General features: G+C 44.5%; 1 pseudogene; it reads right to left on the bottom strand.

Moving 5' to 3' along the window:
* Positions 1–5,932: 5,932 nt before the first annotated feature.
* Positions 5,933–20,511, bottom strand: LOC123489634 (annotated as a pseudogene).
* Positions 20,512–20,740: the final 229 nt, after the last annotated feature.

The following is a 20,740-nucleotide window of genomic DNA, read 5'->3' as shown; positions in this document are numbered from 1 at the left end:
ATCTGTCACTGTCACCTAACTTTACACTAAGTAATCACAGGAACTGTCACAGTCACCTAACTTTACACATAGTAAACATAGGAACTGCCACAGTCACCTAACTTTACACATAGTAAACACAGGAACTGTCACAGTCACCTAACTTTACACGTAGTAAACACAGGAACTGGTGCAGTCACCGAACTTAGTACAGAGTAAACACAGGAACTGCCACAGTCACCTAACTTTACACAGAGTAAACACAGAAACTGCCACAGTAACCAAACCTAATACAGAGTAACCACAGTCACTGCCACAGTCACCTAACTTTACACAGAGGAAACACAGGAACTGCCACAGTCACCTAACCTTACAGAGAGTAAACACAGGAACTGCCACAGTCACCTAACTTAACACAGAGTAAACACAGGAACGGTCGCACTCACCGAACTTAACACAGAGTAAACACAGGAACTGCCACAGTCACCTAACTTTACACATAGTAAACACAGGAACTGGCGCAGTCACCGAACTTAACACAGAGTAAACACAGGAACTGCCACAGTCACCTAACTTTACACAGAGTAAACACAGGAACTGCCACAGTCACCTAACTTTACACAGAGTAAACACAGAAACTGCCACAGTCACCTAACTTTACACATAGTAAACACAGGAACTGCCACAGTCACCTAACTTCACACAGAGGAAAAACAGGAACTGCCACAGTCACCTAACTTTTACAGAGTAAACACAGGAACTGCCACAATCACCTAACTTTACACAGATGAAACACAGAAACTGCCACAGTCACCTAACTTTACACATAGTAAACACAGGAACTGCCACAGTCACCTAACTTTACACAGAGGAAACACAGGAACTGGAGCAGTCACCAAAATTAATACAGAGTAAACACAGGAACTGCCACAGTCACCTAACTTTACACAGAATAAACACAGAAACTGCCACAGTCACCTAACCTTACATAGAGTAAACACAGGAACTGCCACAGTCACCTAACTTTACACAGAGGAAACACAGAAACTGCCACAGTCACCTAACTTTACACAGAGGAAACACAGGAACTGCCACAGTCACCTAACTTTAGACATAGTAAGCACAGGAATTGCCACAGTCACATAACTTTACACAGAGGAAACACAGGATCTGTCACTGTCACCTAACTAAACAAGCCATAGAAAGTTGGTTGCAATTTCAATTTAATCCTCCAGAAACGACAGAACAAATAATGCAACAAATATTGTGGTTAAATTCAAATATACTAATTGACAAAAAAACTTTATTTTTTGACAGAATGTTTAAAAAAGGTATAATCTTCGTAAATGATATCATCGGTAGGACTGGTGGAGTTATGTCGCACATGCAGCTAACAAAAACATATGGAAATGTCTGCTCTACCCAAAATTACAACCAAATAATTGCAGCCTTACCGCAAAAAGTGGAAGAGGAAAGTTGAAGGGGGAGAAAGTAAGGAACTTGTCTGTCGGCCTTGCATTAAAGAACATAATTGGTTAAGGAAAACTGTGATAAATAAAAAAGTATATCAGTTTCACTTAAGGACCAAAGGATTGACAGCAGTCCCATATAGATTGCAAAATAGTTGGGAAGAGATCTTTGACGTACCGATCCCATGGCATAGTGTTTATGAACTGACACGCAAAAACGACACCGGATTCAAAAAATTAGAATCTTTCAATTTAAATTATTATATAAAATTCTTGCTACCAATAGAATGTTATTTATATGGGGGATACAATCTTCCCAGCTCTGCAGATTTTGCTGTGAAGAGATAGAATCATTAGATCATTTGTTTTGGTTCTGTCCATTTGTAGCTTGTTTTTGGACACAGGTCCAGGAATGGCTAAAGGATTGCAATATTTACCTGGAACTAACCTTGCAGATAGCATTACTGGGTGATCTGAAAAGTCATAGTCAATCAATCAATAATATAATAATACTTTTAGCAAAAATGTTTATTTTTAATTCACAATCTGTAGAAGCAATGAGAATAGAAAGGTTCAGAACTTTTGTAAAACATCACAGTATGGTTGAAATATATATGGCAAATAGAAATCCTATATGGATGGTGTTAAGAGATAGATGGGAGGTATTGAATAGAGTTGAAGGATGGGACTAATAACAAATAACAACAAATAATAACAAAGATAGCTAATAATGTAAGCATACTGTGTCCATAATAAGTATATAGGTTGTATGTTGGGAGCTTTTGGGAAAGAGCACAGTTAGAAAGATATGGCATTTAGAAGCAAACCGGATGGACATCATGAAAATGATCGGAGAGGTTGAGAGTAGAAGAAGTTCAGGAGCAAAAAAATAAATATATATATATATATATATATATATATATATATATATATATAGATATAGAATTATTGTAAAATTAACTCTGTCCATAAGGTGTAGATAGTAAGTATAGACCGGAAGTAGAGGCCTGGGCGTTGTTGTTCACTAATTTACTCCAAGTAGGGAAAGGATGGTGGGGTTGAAAAGTAATAAAGGGGAATATATATATAAAAAAAAGTGATTGGAAGTGATGCAGACAATTACATTGATAGAAGATACAATCTATCTGCAATATTAAGCTGATCCACCCCCCAAAAAAAATATATATATATATATATATATATATACAAAAAAAAAAAAAAAAAAAAAAAGGATATATTTTGTATCAAATTAGAACAACATTCCAGGTTGGGGTAGGTTATAATCATTAGTAAACACTCCCCGCTATTAGGTAAAGTTTATCTACATGAAAATAAGGTTAATTAAAAAAGATCTAAAACTCCTAAAATGAATGTAGTCCTATTTAAACAGTTTTGACAGTTATTTTATTTTCATGATGTCGTCATCCATAACTGTAGGTTAGTTATTCAATTACTGTCACAACACTACTTGTGTGTGTGTGTGTGTGTGTGTGTGTGTGTGTTGTGTCTGCGTGTGTAAAACATTTCCAAAGACTCCAGCCACCCAAAGACTCCAGCCACCCAAAGACTCCAGCCACCCAAAGACTCCAGCCAGCGTCTGGCAAACGTTACCGGAGCATCGGCTCTCGGACCAAGAGGCTCCGAGACAGCTTCTACCCTCAAGCCAGAAAACTGCTAAATAGCCAGACAGCTAAATAGTCAATTAATGGTACCCAAACTATCTGCACTGACTATCTTGCACTGACCCTATGCACACTAACTAGACTTTATATACACACTACAATGTCACCCTCATACATTCAAACACTACATACGCATGCGCACACACCGACGCAACACAAACATACACACACACACTTTTACACTCATCACCTGCTGCTGCTACTCCGTTCTTTATTTTACTCGTATTATTATCTATCCTGATGCCTAGTCACTTTATCCTGCCTTCATATACATATCTACCTCAAGTACCTCGTACCTCTGCACATTGATCTGGTACTGGTACTCCCTGTATATAGGTCCATTCTTGTGTATTTTATTTTATTCCTCTTGTTAGTTACTATTTGATTTTGCATTATTATTTTTTAAACTCTGCATCGTTGGGAAAGGTTTGTAAGCAAGCATTTAATTGTAAAGTCTACACCAGTTGTATTCGGTGTGTGTGATAAATAAAAATTGATTTAGTACCTGAAGTTAGGAGCTGAGGCCCACTCCAGAGCCACAGGCCAGGTCCACAGCTGCGTAGACCAGCAGGAAGAAGATGGTTACAATGCTGGCGATGGTGTTCAACTTCCCTGTGAACAACACCAACTACAGATTGAGAGAAGGAGAGAGAAGAAAGAGAGATGGAGAGAGAGAAAGAGAGGGATGGAGGGGAGGAATAGTTTCTCCTCTGACCTCCACAACAAAGTCAGTGAGAGTCAGTCTCCCCAGTTCTCCCCTGGGAGGCTCTTTTACAAGAGCATTAATTAGCTATTAACTGAGCCCTCAGCCACAGGCCAGCATGGACAACTTCTGGGCCTGCTACTGCACAACACCATCTTATGTGTGTGTCTGTCTGTGTGTCTCTGTCTCACTCTGTGTGAGTGAGTGAGTGAGAGATAGATCAGGTCAGGTCAGTTGTCTTCGTGTTGTATGTCCAGTCCATGTAAACCCATGGTAATCATCAAGCTATTCTGAGAGGCTGAGTTATCACTACCATCACACAGCCCTTTACTAAAAGGTCAGATCACAAAGATAGAGGGGCTTCAAAATCAGTGTCATGGTCTCCCTCTTCCTCAAATATCATCTGGATCAGTTTGAATTGATGCATGACTTGTCTGCCCTATATCCATCTCCGTTTTTCTCTACCACCTTCTTTCACCCTCCTTCCTGCTCTCCCTCTTTTCTACCCCTCCCTCGCTCCCTCCCTCGCTCCCTCCCTCGCGTCTGAGATTGTTTAACATGGATTGAGATTAGAATCACACTTGTGTCATCAGTGAATCATTGAAATGGCAGAGAGAGAGAGAGAGAGAGAGAGAGAGAGAGAGAGAGAGGGAGAGAGAGAGGACTAGGGAGTCAATGAGCTCTGATACAGGCTAACAATTCCCTCTAATTACTCCCCCACTCCAGGGATGAGAGAGGAAGAGAGAAAGACAAGCCATTTAGCCTTTAACACTCCCTTCTAGAAGAGTCTTTGACTAGCCAGTCATTATCAGAGCTCTCTCCACCTCCACCTCCTCTTTTTTCTCTCTCTTTGTATCTTTACCCTCCCATCTCTCGCCTCCTCTCATCCCTGATCTCATTTTCTTATTATGTCTTGGCCAATTCTCAGTACTCTCAAATGACTTCCCTTCTCTCTCCATCTACCCTTCCTCTCTCCTATCTCCATCTACCTTTCTCCTCTCTCCATCTACCCTTCTCCTCTCTCCTATCTCCATCTACCTTTCTCCTCTCTCCATCTACCCTTCTCCTCTATCCTATCTCCATCTACCTTTCTCCTATCTCCATCTACCTTTCTCCTCTCTCCATCTACCTTTCTCCTCTCTCCATCTACCCTTCTCCTCTATCCTATCTCCATCTACCTTTCTCCTATCTCCATCTATCTTTCTCCTCTCTCCATCTACCTTTCTCCTCTCTCCATCTACCTTTCTCCTCTCTCCATCTACCCCTCTCCATCTACCCTTCTCCTATCTTCATCTACCTTTCTCCTCTCTCCATCTACCTTTCTCCTCTCTCCATCTACCCCTCTCCTCTCTCCTCTCTCCATCTACCCTTCTCCTATCTCCATCTACCTCTCTCCTCTCTCCATCTACCCTTATCCTCTCTCCTCTCTCCATCTACCTCTCTCCTCTCTCCATCTACCCCTCTCCTCTCTCCATCTACCTTTCTCCTCTCTCCTATCTCCATCTACCTTTCCTTAATCTGACCTGATCAGAGATTATTGAGGGGAGAGAGCGAGAGGGGGGAGAGAGCGAGAGAGAGGGGAGAGAGAGAGAGGGGGGAGAGAGAGAGAGGGGGAGAGAGAGAGAGGGGGGAGAGAGAGAGGGGGAGAGAGAGAGAGGGGGGAGAGAGAAAAAGAGAGAACATGTGAGAGCAAGAGGGAAGTGGAGAAGGAGCAAGATGGAGGGAATTAAAGTTTAGGACCACATTTCACAGTTGATACATGAAATGAATTAAATTAAAGACTTTCAACTCAAATCAATGCAGCCAAGGACAGGGGATGGAGTGAGGGAGGAAAATAAAAGAGAAGGGGAGAGGAGAGGAAGGGAGGAGAGCGAAGACAGAGCAGATAGAGGTGTGTATGTGTGTTACACTATACTAGGGGGATCCATTACCCAGTGGGTGTAGGACAGTGGCAAGGTTAAGCAGCATGCACCAGGTATGAATGACACACACACACACACACACACGATACGAACTTCATTTGAAGTTACAAACACCTTTAACCAAACAGTCAACAAGGCAAAGACGACAAAACCCATAAGCTAAAATATATTTTTAACTCCTGAAAGGCATTTCTAGTGATCCAGAGCTGAGTCACTGTCAGTTGGGTTCAGTATGGTTCTGAGTCATCTCATCTGCTCTGCTACAGCTGCCCACTCTACAGGGGAACCCTGCTTAGTACCGCTATTAATCTCCCCTATCCACACACAATGCCAGTGAGAGGGGAGAGAGAAGAAGCTATAAAGAAAAATAATAAGGGGGAGAGCAAGAAAGAGGAGGACATAGGTGTACCAACCAAACAGGTCGTCCCGTGCCAGGGCCTAGAGGATGCGGGAAGCCCCTATCAGGTTACTCATGGCAGCAGACAGGGTGGAGAGGTACACACCAACGGTCACAAACGGGTTCCACACATTAATGTCCCGCAGGAAACTGTAGTCCCTCTGGAGGAGAATACTGAGAGAGGATGAGAGAGAAAGCCAGAGAGAAATCGGATTATGCACATTCATATTAAACCCTTGACACAAATGTGTTACCTATGAATAGTTTATGGTAACAGGCAAACACAAACATCTACATGAATAGGTGCAAGAGGAAAGGGGTGAGACAGTAGATGAAAGACATGTTTTGAGTTTATTTACCATATGTTAAATTAATATTTGAATGAGAGATGGCGAGAGAAATCGGAGAGAAATGGACACCCCTTTCCCACACAACAGAGCTGTAGATATGAAAATCAGAAACACAAGTCTGCTCCTTTCCCCATCTAATTTATCTCCCTCCCTCCACCTCTCTCTACTCCCTCCCTCCACCTCTCTCTACTCCCTCCCTCCACCTCTCTCTACTCCCTCCCTCCACCTCTCTCTACTCCCTCCCTCCACCTCTCTCTACTCCCTCCCTCCATCTCTCTCTACTCCCTCCTTCTCTCCCTCTATTCCCTAATCAACCTCCTTTTCAACATTCTTCTCTTTTTCTCCCACCACCAATCTCCCATCGGTCTTTCTACCTCTCTCTTTCAATCTTTCTCCCTCACTGCCCACCCCAGTGTCCATTCTCTCTCTCCCTCTCTCTCTCCTCCCCTCACTGCCCACCCCATTGTCCATTCTCTCCCCCCCCTCACTGCCCACCCCGTGTCCATTCTCTCTCAACCCCTCACTGCCCACCCCAGTGTCCGTTCTCTTTCTCTCAACTCCTCACTGCCCACCCCAGTGTCCGTTCTCTTTCTCAACCCCTCACTGCCCACCCCAGTGTCCGTTCTCTTTCTCAACCCCTCACTGCCCACCCCAGTGCCCGTTCTCTCTCTCAACCCCTCACTGCCCACCCGTGTCCATTCTCACTCTCCCCCTCACTGCCCACCCGTGTCCATTCTCGCTCTCCCACCTCACTGCCCACCCCAGTGTCCATTCTCGCTCTCCCACCTCACTGCCCATTCTCTCTCCCCCCTCACTGCCCACCCCAGTGTCCATTCTCTCGCTCCCCCTCACTGCCCACCCCAGTGTCCATTCTCTCTCTCCCCCTCACTGCCCACTCCAGTGTCCATTCTCGCTCTCCCCCTCACTGCCCACCCCAGTGTCCATTCTCGCTCTCCCCCTCACTGCCCACCACTGTGTCCCTTCTCCCGCTCTCTTTCTCTCCACTGTAATTAAGACTTGTGTCACGTTTTCTTTCAGGTCGTCTTGTTTTAATAGTTATCATCATGGCCCTATTAAATATTGTTCCATCCAGCCACACATCTGAACACACAATTATTTCACACTGAAACCCAGAAAGAGCCACACACGCACACACACAATATATTAATATCACCCCGAAAATTAGAAAATGCCAATGATTTGGTTTGCGTGTGTGTTATTGTTCGTCTACATTATGAGTCGGGTGCCGCAGTTAAACGTTTATGAACTATTGCTTTAATCAGGCTCTCTGACATTCTTAATAGTGATTAACTTTCAATAGTCCTATCCACCAGCAGCACACACACACACACACACACATACATAGTAGTGAAAACATAAGTCATTTGAGTGTATGCGCGTTTGTTGGGTGAGAGAGAGATGGAGCTGGTCAGTGCTATGGCCTGGTTATTAATTCCTGTGACGTCTGGCAGGTGCAGTATAAATCTGAACGAGCTTGACATTTTCAAACCTGCGCTCCAAAACAAAGCCATCATAAAGAGGTGACAGCCATGCAGAGAGGGAGAGCAGACGACAGAATGTGTGCATTTATGTGTATTCATGCACATTTTGGTACTCTCATATGTGCATTTTTATTAACATGTCTGTGAAGGCTATGCATTTGTATAAGCATGCGTGTATACAGTTGTTTTTTAGTGTGTGTGTGTGTGTGTGTGTGTGTCCTGGTGTCCCCTCCATCCCATAATGCAAATTATTGATCGGATCATGAAGCTGGAATGAGCTCTGCCATGGAAATAAAGATCAGAACAAAGTAAAGCACCTGACAGAAGAAAATAGTTTTTTTTTAAAGAGGGGAGTAAAGAGCCTGGAGAGACTGGACGCCCATTCTCATTCCACACCTCATCTGTTCTATTCCGCGTTTGTTGATCACCTCATTTGTTAATTCATACGGTCATGTTATTTTGCCATTTCTTTTCATATCTTTTAAATAAGCTCCAGAACCAACTACAGAGGGGAGGGAGGCAGAGAGAGACACAGAGGGGAGGTGCTCCCTGGGGGGCTAGGCTGTGGCTGAGGAGTATTAAATGGGATCAATAGCTAACAAGGCCTGTAGATCTCCTCTCCAACCCCTCCCTCTCTCTGCTACTCTCTCTCATTCACTCACTATCTACCACACTCTCCATCTCTCAATCTCAATATGTCACTACTACACCCCTTTTCTCATATTATCTATTGTTTTGCTACATTCTCATTCCTTCTACTATTTTGATGGTTGTTTTTTATTTCTTTATTAGAATCCCCATTAGCTGTTGCTCATGCAGCAGCTGCTCTTCCTGGGGTCCACAGGATTAGAGGACATGGGCAATATAACCACGTCCTTGTCTTCTCCATCTCTCTCTCCTGTGTGTTGGCAGGGACAGGACCAGTGGTAGTAATGGTAGGAGGGTGAAGGACATGGTGATTTGGAGCATTCTACCGTCTACCACAGTGGACCAGACCACTCACCACGCTACTGCCATGGAAAGACAGAGAGAGACAGAGACAGAGAGGGGGAACGAGAGAGATCTCTGTGGTGGAGAGATAGCAAGAAAATAAAGGAAGGATGGACAGAGAGAGCCAAGGACAGGCACTCTGCAGTGGGGTGATTGCAAGGGAACAGAGGTATGAGACGGAGGGAGAGAGGGAGGGCAGACAGACTGAGAACGTTGGACTTGTTGCCTCACAATGTCTGGACAAGAGACTAGTACTATGAGCCAGCAAGTGTGGGGGGGAGGGACATGCGAGAGAATTACACAGCCCCAGGGGAAGCTAGGGAGGAGACGAGACGCTCAAGGGAGAAAGGGGAGCGAGAGTGAGAAACAGTACCACATTCTCTCACACACACAAGTAAAAGCCATATGGGGGCTGAAAAGCAGAAGAATAAAAAGCAAAGAGATGGAGAGAGCCTTGTGGGACTGCAGCTTCCACACACACACACACCAGGCTGCATGTTGGAGATAGCAGAACAAAAGAGGGAGGCAGATTTAAATTAATATAATTATTCAGCCAGTAATACATACATAAGCTTCTATAGCAGGATGGGATTAGCCAACAGGTCACTGATGCACAATACAGAGGTGTACACACACACAACAAAGTCACTCAACCAGAGACACACATACACCACACCTGCATATATATATATATATATATATATATATATATATATATATATATATATATATATAACATACACACACAGTGAGGGAAAAAAGTGTTTGATCCCCTGCTGATTTTGTACGTTTGCCCACTGACAAAGACGTGATCAGTCTATAATTTTAATGGTAGGTTTATTTGAACAGTGAGAGACAGAATAACAAAACAAATATCCAGAAAAACGCATGTCAAAAATGTTATAAATCGATTTGCATTTTAATGAGGGAAATAAGTATTTGACCCCTCTGCAAAACATGACTTAGTATTTGGTGGCAAAACCCTTGTTGGCAATCACAGAGGTCAGACGTTTCTTGTAGTTGGCCACCAGGTTTGCACACATCTCAGGAGGGATTTTGTCCCACTCCTCTTTGCACATCTTCTCCAAGTCATTAAGGTTTCGAGGCTGACGTTTAGCAACTCGAACCTTCAGCTCCCTCCACAGATTTTCTATGGGATTAAGGTCTGGAGACTGGCTAGGCCACTCCAGGGCCTTAATGTGCTTCTTCTTGAGCCACTCCTTTGTTGCCTTGGCCGTGTGTTTTAGGTCATTGTCATGCTGGAATACCCAATCCACGACCCATTTTCAATGCCCTGGCTGAGAGAAGGAGGTTCTCACCAAAGATTTGACAGTACATGGCCCCGTCCATCGTCCCTTTGATGCGGTGAAGTTGTCCTGTCCCCTTAGCAGAAAAACACCCCCAAAGCATAAATGTTTCCACCTCCATGTTTGACGGTGGGGATGGTGTTCTTGGGGACATAGGCAGCATTCCTCCTCCTCCAAACACGGCGAGTTGGTCTCATCTGACCACAACACTTTCACCCAGTTCTCCTCTGAATCATTCAGATGTTCATTGGCAAACTTCAGGTGGCCCTGTATATGTGCTTTCTTGAGCAGGGGGACCTTGCGGGCACTGCAGGATTTCAGTCCTTCACGGCGTAGTGTGTTACCAATTAGTGTGTTACCAAGCTGCCTTGAGATCATTGACAAGATCCTCCCGTGTAGTTCTGGGCTGATTCCTCACTGTTCTCATGATCATTGCAACTCCACGAGGTGATATCTTGCATGGAGCCCCAGGCCGAGGGAGATTGACAGTTCTTTTGTGTTTCTTCCATTTGTGAATAATCACACCAACTGTTGTCACCTTCTCACCAAGTTGCTTGGCGATGGTCTTGTAGCCCATTCCAGCCTTGTGTAGGTCTACAATCTTGTCCCTGACATCCTTGGAGAGCTCTTTGGTCTTGGCCATGGTGGAGAGTTTGGAATCTGATTGATTGATTGCTTCTGTGGACAGGTGTCTTTTATACAGGTAACAAACTGAGATTAGGAGCACTCCCTTTAAGAGTGTGCTCCTAATCTCAGCTCATTACCTGTAAAAAAGACACCTGTGAGCCAGAAATCTTTCTGATTGAGAAGGGGTCAAATACTTATTTCCCTCTTTAAAATGCAAATCAATTTATAACATTTTTGACATGTGATTTTCTGGTCTCTCACGGTTCAAATAAACCTACCATTAAAATTATAGACTGATCATTTCTTTGTCAGTGGCCTAGCCAGTCTCCAGACCTTAATCCCATAGAAAATCTGTGGAGGGAGCTGAAGGTTCGAGTTGCCAAACATCAGCCTCGAAACCTTAATGACTTGGAGAAGATCTGCAAAGATGAGTGGAACAAAATCCCTCCTGAGATGTGTGCAAACCTGGTGGCCAACTACAAGAAACGTCTGACCTCTGTGATTGCCAACAAGGGTTTTGCCACCAAGTACTAAGTCATGTTTTGCAGAGGGGTCAAATACTTATTTCCCTCATCAAAATGCAAATCAATTTATAACATTTTTTGACATGCGTTTTTCTGGATTTTTTTGTTATTCTGTCGCTCACTGTTCAAATAAACCTACCATTACAATTATAGACTGATCATGTCTTTGTCAGTGGGCAAACATACAAAATCAGCAGGGGATCAAATACTTTTTTCCCTTTACTGTATACACACACACTCCAATGTCACTCATCCATAGAGGGAGATAGAGATACACACAAGCACACTCTGCAGTTAGTCATCCAGGGAACAAATGCACACATACACGCCAGTCACTCATTCAGGAAATGAACACACACACACACCCGTCTCTCTTCAGTTCTCCAAAGAAAGAGAGAGACAGTAAGATACACACAGATAATTCGGGTCCCAGTCCCTAACCAAGATACACAGACACACACAGAGACACACACACACTCTAAGATGTATATTGGGGGATTGGGCTGGACTTGGCTGTGAGAGGGGCTGGAGAGTTGGCAATGGGCTAATCTGTCACCACTGGATACCCTGTCACACTGGGTTAATACACTTCTCATATCTGGACATTAAACCTTCCTCCATAATCATCATCATATTTTATATTGGGCTCCTATACACCTTCCCAGACCCATCTAGAACACATACACACTCTGTAACTGTGCACCTGTAACAAACACACACCTGTTACCTATTCAGGTATGCGTCAGGTGTCATTCTCCCAAAAGGCAGCACTATTGCAGATCTGAACAGCCATTCTTAATCTCCCCTGACATTTACGTTAAGTGAACACTGTGCCTTTTACCAAGAATGCAGAGTAACTATTTATTTTATTTTATTTAACTAGGCAAGTCAGTTAAGAACAAATTCTTATTTACAATGACGGCCTACCAAAAGGCAAAAGGCCTCCTGCTGTCACGCCCTGGCTCTGGGGACTCTTATGTTGAGCCAGGGTGTGTAGGTTCTATGTTATAGTGTTCTATGTTCATGTTCTAGTTCATGTGTTTCTATGTTGGCCGGGGTGGTTCCCAATCAGAGGCAGCTGTGGCTTGTTGTCTCTGATTGGGAACCATACTTAGGCAGCCTGTTTTGCACTTGTCATTTGTGGGATCTTGTTCCGGAGAGGTTTGTGTTTTGTTAACCTTAGGACTTCACGTATCGTTTTGTTATTGTTTGAAAAGTACTCATTAAAAGATGTACGCATATCACGCTGCGCCTTGGTCCGTTACTTACGACGATCGTGACAGAAGATCCCACCATAAAAGGACCAAGCAGCGTGCCAAGCAGGAGGAGTTGGCGATGTCCCAGGTGGGCCAATGGTGGTCTTGGGAGGACATATTCGCGGGCAGAGGGCCATGGGCTAAAGTAAAGGCCCAGGCAGGAGAGGAGAAACGGCGTCAACCGTGCCGACGACGGACACGCCAGAGGCAACCCCAAGTAATTTTTTTTTGGGGGGGGGCACACGGCGTGGACGACGGGGCTGCTGGAGGCAGCTACAGGGCGATCGGCGATCTTGGAGAGGAGGCCACCCACCAGGTTTGGGGGCTGGAAGGGTGGTTGGCGGAGCCTAGAGGTAGAGCAGAGCCAACTCCCGTACTCAGGCTAGGCAGCGTGAGACTGGGCAGGTTCCGGGTTATGCGGAGCTGCGTACTGTGCCGCGAGTGTTCCGGCACAGTCCTGTACGTCATGTGCTAGCACCACGCACGTGTCGTGCTAAGGTGGGCATGCAGCCAGGACGGAGTGTGCCGGCTCAACGCTCGTGGCCTCCAGTACCCCTCCTCGGTCCCGGATATCCTGCGCCAGTGCCACGTGCTGTAGTGCCAGTACGTGTGCACAGCCCTGTACGTCCTGTGCTGATGCCTCACACAGCGTGTGTGGAAATAGGCATTCAGCCAGGACGGGTTGTGTCAGCTCTCCGCTCGAGACCTCCAGTCCGTCTCCACTGTCCAGCCCGGCCTGTTCCTGTCCCTCGCGCCAGCCCGGTCCGGCCTGTTCCTGTCCCCCGCACCAAGCCTGTGGTGCGCGTCGTCAGCCCGGTCCGGCCCGTTCCTGCTCCCCGCACCAAGCCAGTGGTGCGCGTCGTCAGCCCGGTCCGGCCCGTTCCTGCTCCCCGCACCAAGCCAGTGGTGCACGTCGTCAGTCCGGCACGGCACGTGCCTGTTCCACCGGTGCCTGGTCCGCACCGGTCAGCTGCTCCACTGCGGAGCCAGAGCAATCCGCTCCACCGGTGTCCAGTCCAGCTCCGGCCAGCGGGGCCAGACCAGACCAGGGGCGCTACGGGGGGTAGAAGGAGAGTGGTGGTCACGCCCGAGCCGGAGCCGCCTCCCCTGCCCCCTCCCCTGTTGTGTTTGGTTGGCGCGGTCGCAGTCCGCTCCTTGGGGGGTACTGTCACGCCTGGCTCTGGGGACTCTTTATGTTGAGCCAGGGTGTGTAGGTTTTATTGTTTAGTTTTCTATGTTGTTGTTTCTAGATCTTGTATATCTATGTTGGCCAGGGTGGTTCCCAATCAGAGACAGCTGTAGCTCGTTGTCTCTGATTGGGGACCGTACTCAGGCAGCCTTTTGGCACTAGTTTATTGTGGGATCTTGTTCCGTAAGGTTTGTTTTGGATTAACCTAGGACTTCACGTATCATTTTGTTGTTAGTGTAAAGTACTCAATAAAATATGTACTCTTATCCCGCTGCGCCTTGGTCCGAGTCAGTCAACGATCGTGACACCTGCGGGGACGGGGGATTAAAAATATAGGACAAAACACACATCACGACAAGACACACATCACGAGAAGAGGGGAGCAATTTACTTTGGCTTTATTCAAAGGTTACACCGTTTCTTTATCAGTAAGGCTGCGTTTAAACAGGTAGCCCAATTCTGATCTTTTTCCCACTAATTGGTCTTTAGACCAATCAGATCAGCTCTGAAAAAAATATGATGCGAAAAGAACTGATGTGATTGGTCAAAAGATAAATTAGTGGGAAAAAGATCAGAATTGGGCTGCCTGTGTAAACGCAGCCTAAGAAACCCTTCAACATGTCAGTCTGAAATACGAAGGGAGCTCCTCATGTTGTGAGATGGTGTGACTGCCACCTGTTGGATATGTCTAGGTACTGCTACCATGTTACTATTTTGACCCCAAAAAAAGGGAATAACATCCAACTCAAAAAGCTTCAATTTGTTCCTCCTCAGTGAGAATCACTTACCCAGACCGTGATAGACGTTCAACTCCTTCAACGAGGCGATGTTGCTGTTGCCACGGCAATGCAGAGCGGGTCCGGGGGTAGGGGGGGTTCCGTGTTTGGCATTTAGTAATGTCGCGATTGATGTGACGTTGACTGATGGCTTTAATACACATTCTTCCTATTTAATCTGAGTAATCCATTTAGTCTGTCTCTTAATGACATGAATGGGGATGGTGGTGACAGGTTAAAAGTGATCATAAATATTATGATAAAAGTGCAGAAAGTTCTCTTTAGTTTGGTGACAGATGTAACCCCCCATGACTAGTGCCATGGGTTTCTCCTGCATAGTGACTTGACTAGGAAAAACTTTGGCCCCTTTTTCTGCGGCCCTACAACTGACAACCACATGTAACTTTCAACGAACAAAATGATGGCCTATTGTTGAAAGACGTAACCTGCCTTGTGACAAGGGTGTAACTGTTTTGTAATGTGATTGGCATTTATCAGAGTTTACCTCTAGTCAAGGGATGTTATACAGCCCTTCTAGTTAATGAGGTTATAATCAATGTGGAATTCCCCTGGCCAGAAATAAAAAGTTTATGATTCCAGTAACAGGCATGATGAAATGGTGGCTTTACCCCTGGCCAAGTTACCATTATCACTTCCACAGCTTACTGTACTCTTATGTACAACTGGAGGAGCAGTCAGTGTGTTTTTCACATGTGCAATTACTACTAAGACAGTTCAGTAAAAGGTTTAGATATGGTTTTGAGACACCATCAAGTACTATAAAAGGACCTTGGAGGTAGTATCATTCATAAACCCTGTACATTTCCTCCATTCAGTCTGACTATCTCAGACCAATAAAGTCACACTCCACTGCATGCCGGGCCCTGTCCATCAATAAAGCAACACTAAACCAACAGCAGATAAGGACACAGCTAGATAACAACCGGACTGAACCCACTGAAGAAGGAAATGCATTCTTATTATCCTTTTGTTCATATCCTGAAGTATGGATCGAAATGGACTCAATTTCCTCAAAGTGTAAAAAATAATGTACCGGTACTGAATGCCACTTCCCTCATGCTCTAAATTGTGAAGAGATCAACCACCTAGGATTTCATGATCCGGTGTGTCTGATCAACTCCTACATTATCCATCATTGACCACGTTTACATGCACACAGTATTCCAGATAGTAGCTCATATCCCGCTTTAAGGTCTTATTCGAAACAAGCTGTTTACATGCGCCTTTGATGTTCCACTCACGAGTACCCTGTCCATGAATAAAGTGAATATTCCTAATTTAAGTTCATATGGGTTAAATGGAATAGTAACTGAAATCTGGACACTGACTGTAGGCCTATAACCTCTCACATGTAGCCTAATATAATATGAACTCCTGCATATTTATGCATTTCTTGTAGTAGGCCTAAAATTATACAACACATGTTAATTTTTGTCTCAGGAACAGGAGTGAAGAAATATGATTTGTCTTTCAGCATCTCTTGAGAAAATACAAATGCGTGTGTAACTTATATTTGACACTTATGCAAGCAGACAGTATTTCAACCACATAAAATATGCACCCAAAACGAAGTGAAGTCTTATCAGAAACGTGTTTAATCGTTTTCTCAGCTTTTCATTTCCTTAAAACCGGTCAAACTGATGACATTTGGACATTTTGCACGGGAACAATCTTTCCACTGTTTTGGAGTTATTGCGTTTTCTCCCCGATCCCTAAACAAAACAGACAACTTTACCGGTGTTAACTAGATTACTAATGCATTCATTCTATCTACTTTATTTAGTCTTTTGGGCAACAAGTTATGACAGAAGAGAAGCTGCATGTATCTAAATATAGTTGACAAACCGTATAGCCTACCAAATGCTGGAAATTATAATATGGCCTACCAAATGCTGGAAATTATAATATGGCCTACCAAATGCTGGAAATTATAAGCAGAAGCGTATCTAAATTAGGGGTGAAAGTAGCCTAAGCCAGTAGGCTATACGGTCCAGTAGGCTACAGTGTATCAGCAAAATACATTCTTATGGAATTATGGTGGATCGAACTGCGCAGGTATAGCCTACTTTAAAAAAAGTGATTTGTTTGACAATCAGATGAAAACATCATCACACAACACACATGACATGCGAAACTGAGCCTGCGCAGACCACAAAAAACAACAGTAAACAGGAAAATATGTTTACATGCCACAGTATCCCATCTAAGATCAGCAAATCCCAGGCATCTTATCTGGGTTTCTCATAACCGGGATACAAGCTTTTTCGGGTTATTGTAAATGGGATGTAATGTTTATATGAGTCAATAAAAAAATAATACTTGAGTATCCCCAATAATAACGGGATATTGGTGGGCATGCAAACGTGGTCAATGAGTCCGCATATTCTTCCTTTCGACCTGTCAACGTCTGATCTACTGACAGGTTGAGGGCAAAACAGGCAGAGGGGAGGACAGGGAGGAGTATAATTGATAGCTGTATTGATTTCCAATGCTCCTTTAAGGGCCTTTTATGTCAGTTTAGCACTTTGGCAACACTTGTTTTAGTGCCACATCAATACTGCACACTGGCACTGAGCTAGAGATGGGAGAGGGAGTGAGAGAACGTGTGTGAGAGAGATAGAATTGTAAATGTGAGTATGTGAGTCTTTCATTGAGTGCAAATGTTAGTCGGGTTTGAGTTGGATTGGGCCCCTGTGTGTTTGTGTGTGCCTATATCTGTATGTGAACATACGAGTTACAGGTGTGTTCATCTACATAGATTATGCCCAAACGTGTGCGTGCGTGTGTGACTGACTGGTCACAGGAGCAGGCCACCATCAAACTGAGGAGGTTGTAGATGATGAAGGTGAAGATGATAGCTGTGATGGTTCCTCGAGGGATGGAGTAGCTAGGGTTCTTTAGGTCACCTGGGACACAGCACAACACCAGGTTAGACACACACAGACTACACACGCACACAATCACACACGTATCTGGTCCCTTGCATAACTCCTGACCGACCCCTTTGATCAGACATCCATTTCTTACCTGACATGTTGATCCGGCCATGATGCCTGTGCAACCGTTAAACATGACAGCAAACACTGGGGGGGGGGTAGATATCAATTCAATCAGCTTCATGTCCGAATCCTCCCCAAATTCATATATTTAACAAAAAAAAATTGAATTGAGTAACATACATGCCTCTTGCCTTTAAGGAGGACTTAGAATTCAAAAAGGACATAAATTCCTCATCTTGCCATCGCATGTTCAGGTATACCTTGTGTTACATATGAAGATTGACTTTTAACCCACTTCCTTCTCATTGGAGGGAAAGCTTTATAGTGGCAAACAAAGTGTCTAAGTGTGTGTGTGATTTTGTTGACAACAGGGTCTTTGAAAGCGCTGTGTGGTCAGTGCAACTGAGTTATGGCGATTAGCAGAGTAATCATGTGGTTGATTTCCACACTGAATATAAATCCTTCAGCTCAGTACAGTCAGGTTGGTACATTACGGTGGAAATGGGGAGCCAAAGGATATTTATGAGACCCACTAATTACAACTAAATAATCAATTACCTTTTTCACTGCCAGCAACCCTGGTAAACATTCAGCAAATCAAGAGGCTAAGCCTATAATTGGTGTGTGTGTAAGATAAAAACCAGTAAATTCTGTCACCATATGCATAACTGACATGACACATCACTCACATTGCCTATGCTCACATTAATACTTTTTTGCTATATTAATTCCTTAAAAGATGCACTATGCAGAAATTGCTCCACCATTTCCAGGTTGCTAAAATTCTAATAGTTAGCCTAATTTCAGTTTGTGAGAAAACAAGCAAGTATAGTGTAGAGAATCGTGTACCATCTAAACCACTGTGAAATATATTTTCCATAACCAAAATATTGTATTTTCAGCTGTTTGAAGCTGGTGTACAAAACCTAAAGTAAAAGACGCAAAAAATAAACTTAAGGGGAAGCATAGAAATAGCGCACATAGAACAGATCTACCGCTTCTTAGATTTGCTTTCAACGTGAATGACAGATCTATAACAACATTTCTATGTGAATTTGGTAGGGGCGAACAAAAAGTTACATATTGCAGCTTTAATCAAGCGCAATTCTATTTAGAATGACATATACATTAAGCACACACACTTATGTTGATGCGTAACACAGACACACCACCGCCCCCCTCGCGCAGACACCCACACCCTTTCTCACCATCCAGATTGCCCAGCAGTGTGTCCAGTTTAAAGCCAGTAAAGTTGGCCATGTTGGGTGGCTGTGGCCCCGTGCTGTTGTGGACGGGGCGGGGCGGCGGGCAGGAGGATGGTGCGCGGGCGCACCGCGAAGAAGCTGATAAAGATGGTGGCCAGCACCAGCATGACCACCAAGAAGATGAGGAAGGAGGCCTTGGCGTAGATCTCTGCCCCCACCAGACACACCAGCAGGCAGAGGAGGAGGATGCCAGTGGCATAGAGCATCGACCACCAATACCCCGCTGGTAACACCTGGAGGGAACTCGCTGGGCTCACCCCATCTGGAGAGAGAAGGGAGGGATGGGGGGTGAGTAGGTTAAAAGGTGAGGGGTTAATGAGATGAGAAGATGAGGGAGTGAAGGAATGAGGGTGAAAGGGTGATAGTTGAAACAGACCATGAAAGGTCACAAAGGGTGGTACTCCAATTCAGTTTGATTCAAATTGATTCAGTGTGATTCAATAAGCTTTCAAATGGGCATGAAATGCATGAGTAGACATTGTGAAATCAGATTAGTTTTAGATCAAATACAATATACTAGAAAGGTAGACTGTCAATGTAAACAGAGCGCAGGTTGGCATTTATTGGGATGGCTCATGTACTGGAGGCAGCTCTGCAGGGTATTCACTAGCTGGCACAGGCACAAAATCAGATTTTAAACCTAACCCTAACCACACTTCCAACCTTATGCCTAAGCCTAACCTTGAATTAAGACCCAAAAGTACATTTTTGTTTTCATCAATTCTTACGATATATAGCCAATTTTGACTTTGCCGCTGGCCCATCTAGTGGAAATCGCTCAAGTCTGCCTCCAGGACAAGATTCATCCCAATAAACGTTGACCTACAAACAAAGCAGGAAGAGGGAGAGAGTATGGCTGTATACCTTCTGGAAGCCCGAAGGTTGCTACTATTGCCTCAACCAGACCCAGGATATAGAGGGCACTGCTACACACGTTAGCCAGGAAGAACATGATGCCTAGGCTGCCCCCAAACTCTGGCCACAATGCACGACTTATCATGTCTGGGGAGGATGGGGTTAAGGCTATAGTGTAGTGAAGGCCTTCAAAATGTGAATGTCATCAGGCACTGAAAGAATAGGCCCAGGCACACACACACACACACACACACACACACACACACACACACACACACACACATCCCCCTCTCACACACTCATGATGTGTCTTACAGATAAAGTGAAAACAATATTAGCCATTCACTAGCACACACACAAATACCTATATGCTGATGAATGCAATGCTACATTAATGAAACTGAAATAACACTAAGGTGGAGTGTGTGTACAGTATATGGGCTTGTGTGGGAAAGGCATTCATGTATCACCTGAGATTATATGTCTATTCTTCTGACTATCATGTACAGCTGTGTGTGTCATGTGTTATCGTGTGTGTGTGTGTGTGTGTGTGTATATACTGGTGAGGAGGGATACAGTAGGCCCCTCCCTGCGTCCAGAGCTCCATTGGTTGAGATGGCACGGTCATACTGATGATGAATTAGCCACTAGGAACATGGCTATGGCCTGATACAGCCCACACTGGCCCACCACCAACCCTGCAGGGAGAGGAGAGAACACAACGACCACACTATGGTTTAACAACACTTCAAATTAATATAATCTCAAAGTCCCCAACAGGAACTGGGTTTGGTGATTTAACAAAGTGGTGGAACAACTTTTGTACAGGAAGTTGGAATTTACAGTAACTGTCTTTAAGAACATGCAGTGGGGAATTCTCATTGGCTTTCACCTTAACTACACAGTTGAGACAGCAGTTTGACCCTT

Source organism: Coregonus clupeaformis, unplaced genomic scaffold (assembly GCF_020615455.1).
Source record: "Coregonus clupeaformis isolate EN_2021a unplaced genomic scaffold, ASM2061545v1 scaf3095, whole genome shotgun sequence".
Taxonomy (NCBI): domain Eukaryota; kingdom Metazoa; phylum Chordata; class Actinopteri; order Salmoniformes; family Salmonidae; genus Coregonus; species Coregonus clupeaformis.
This window is presented reverse-complemented; position numbering and strand designations above follow the sequence as displayed.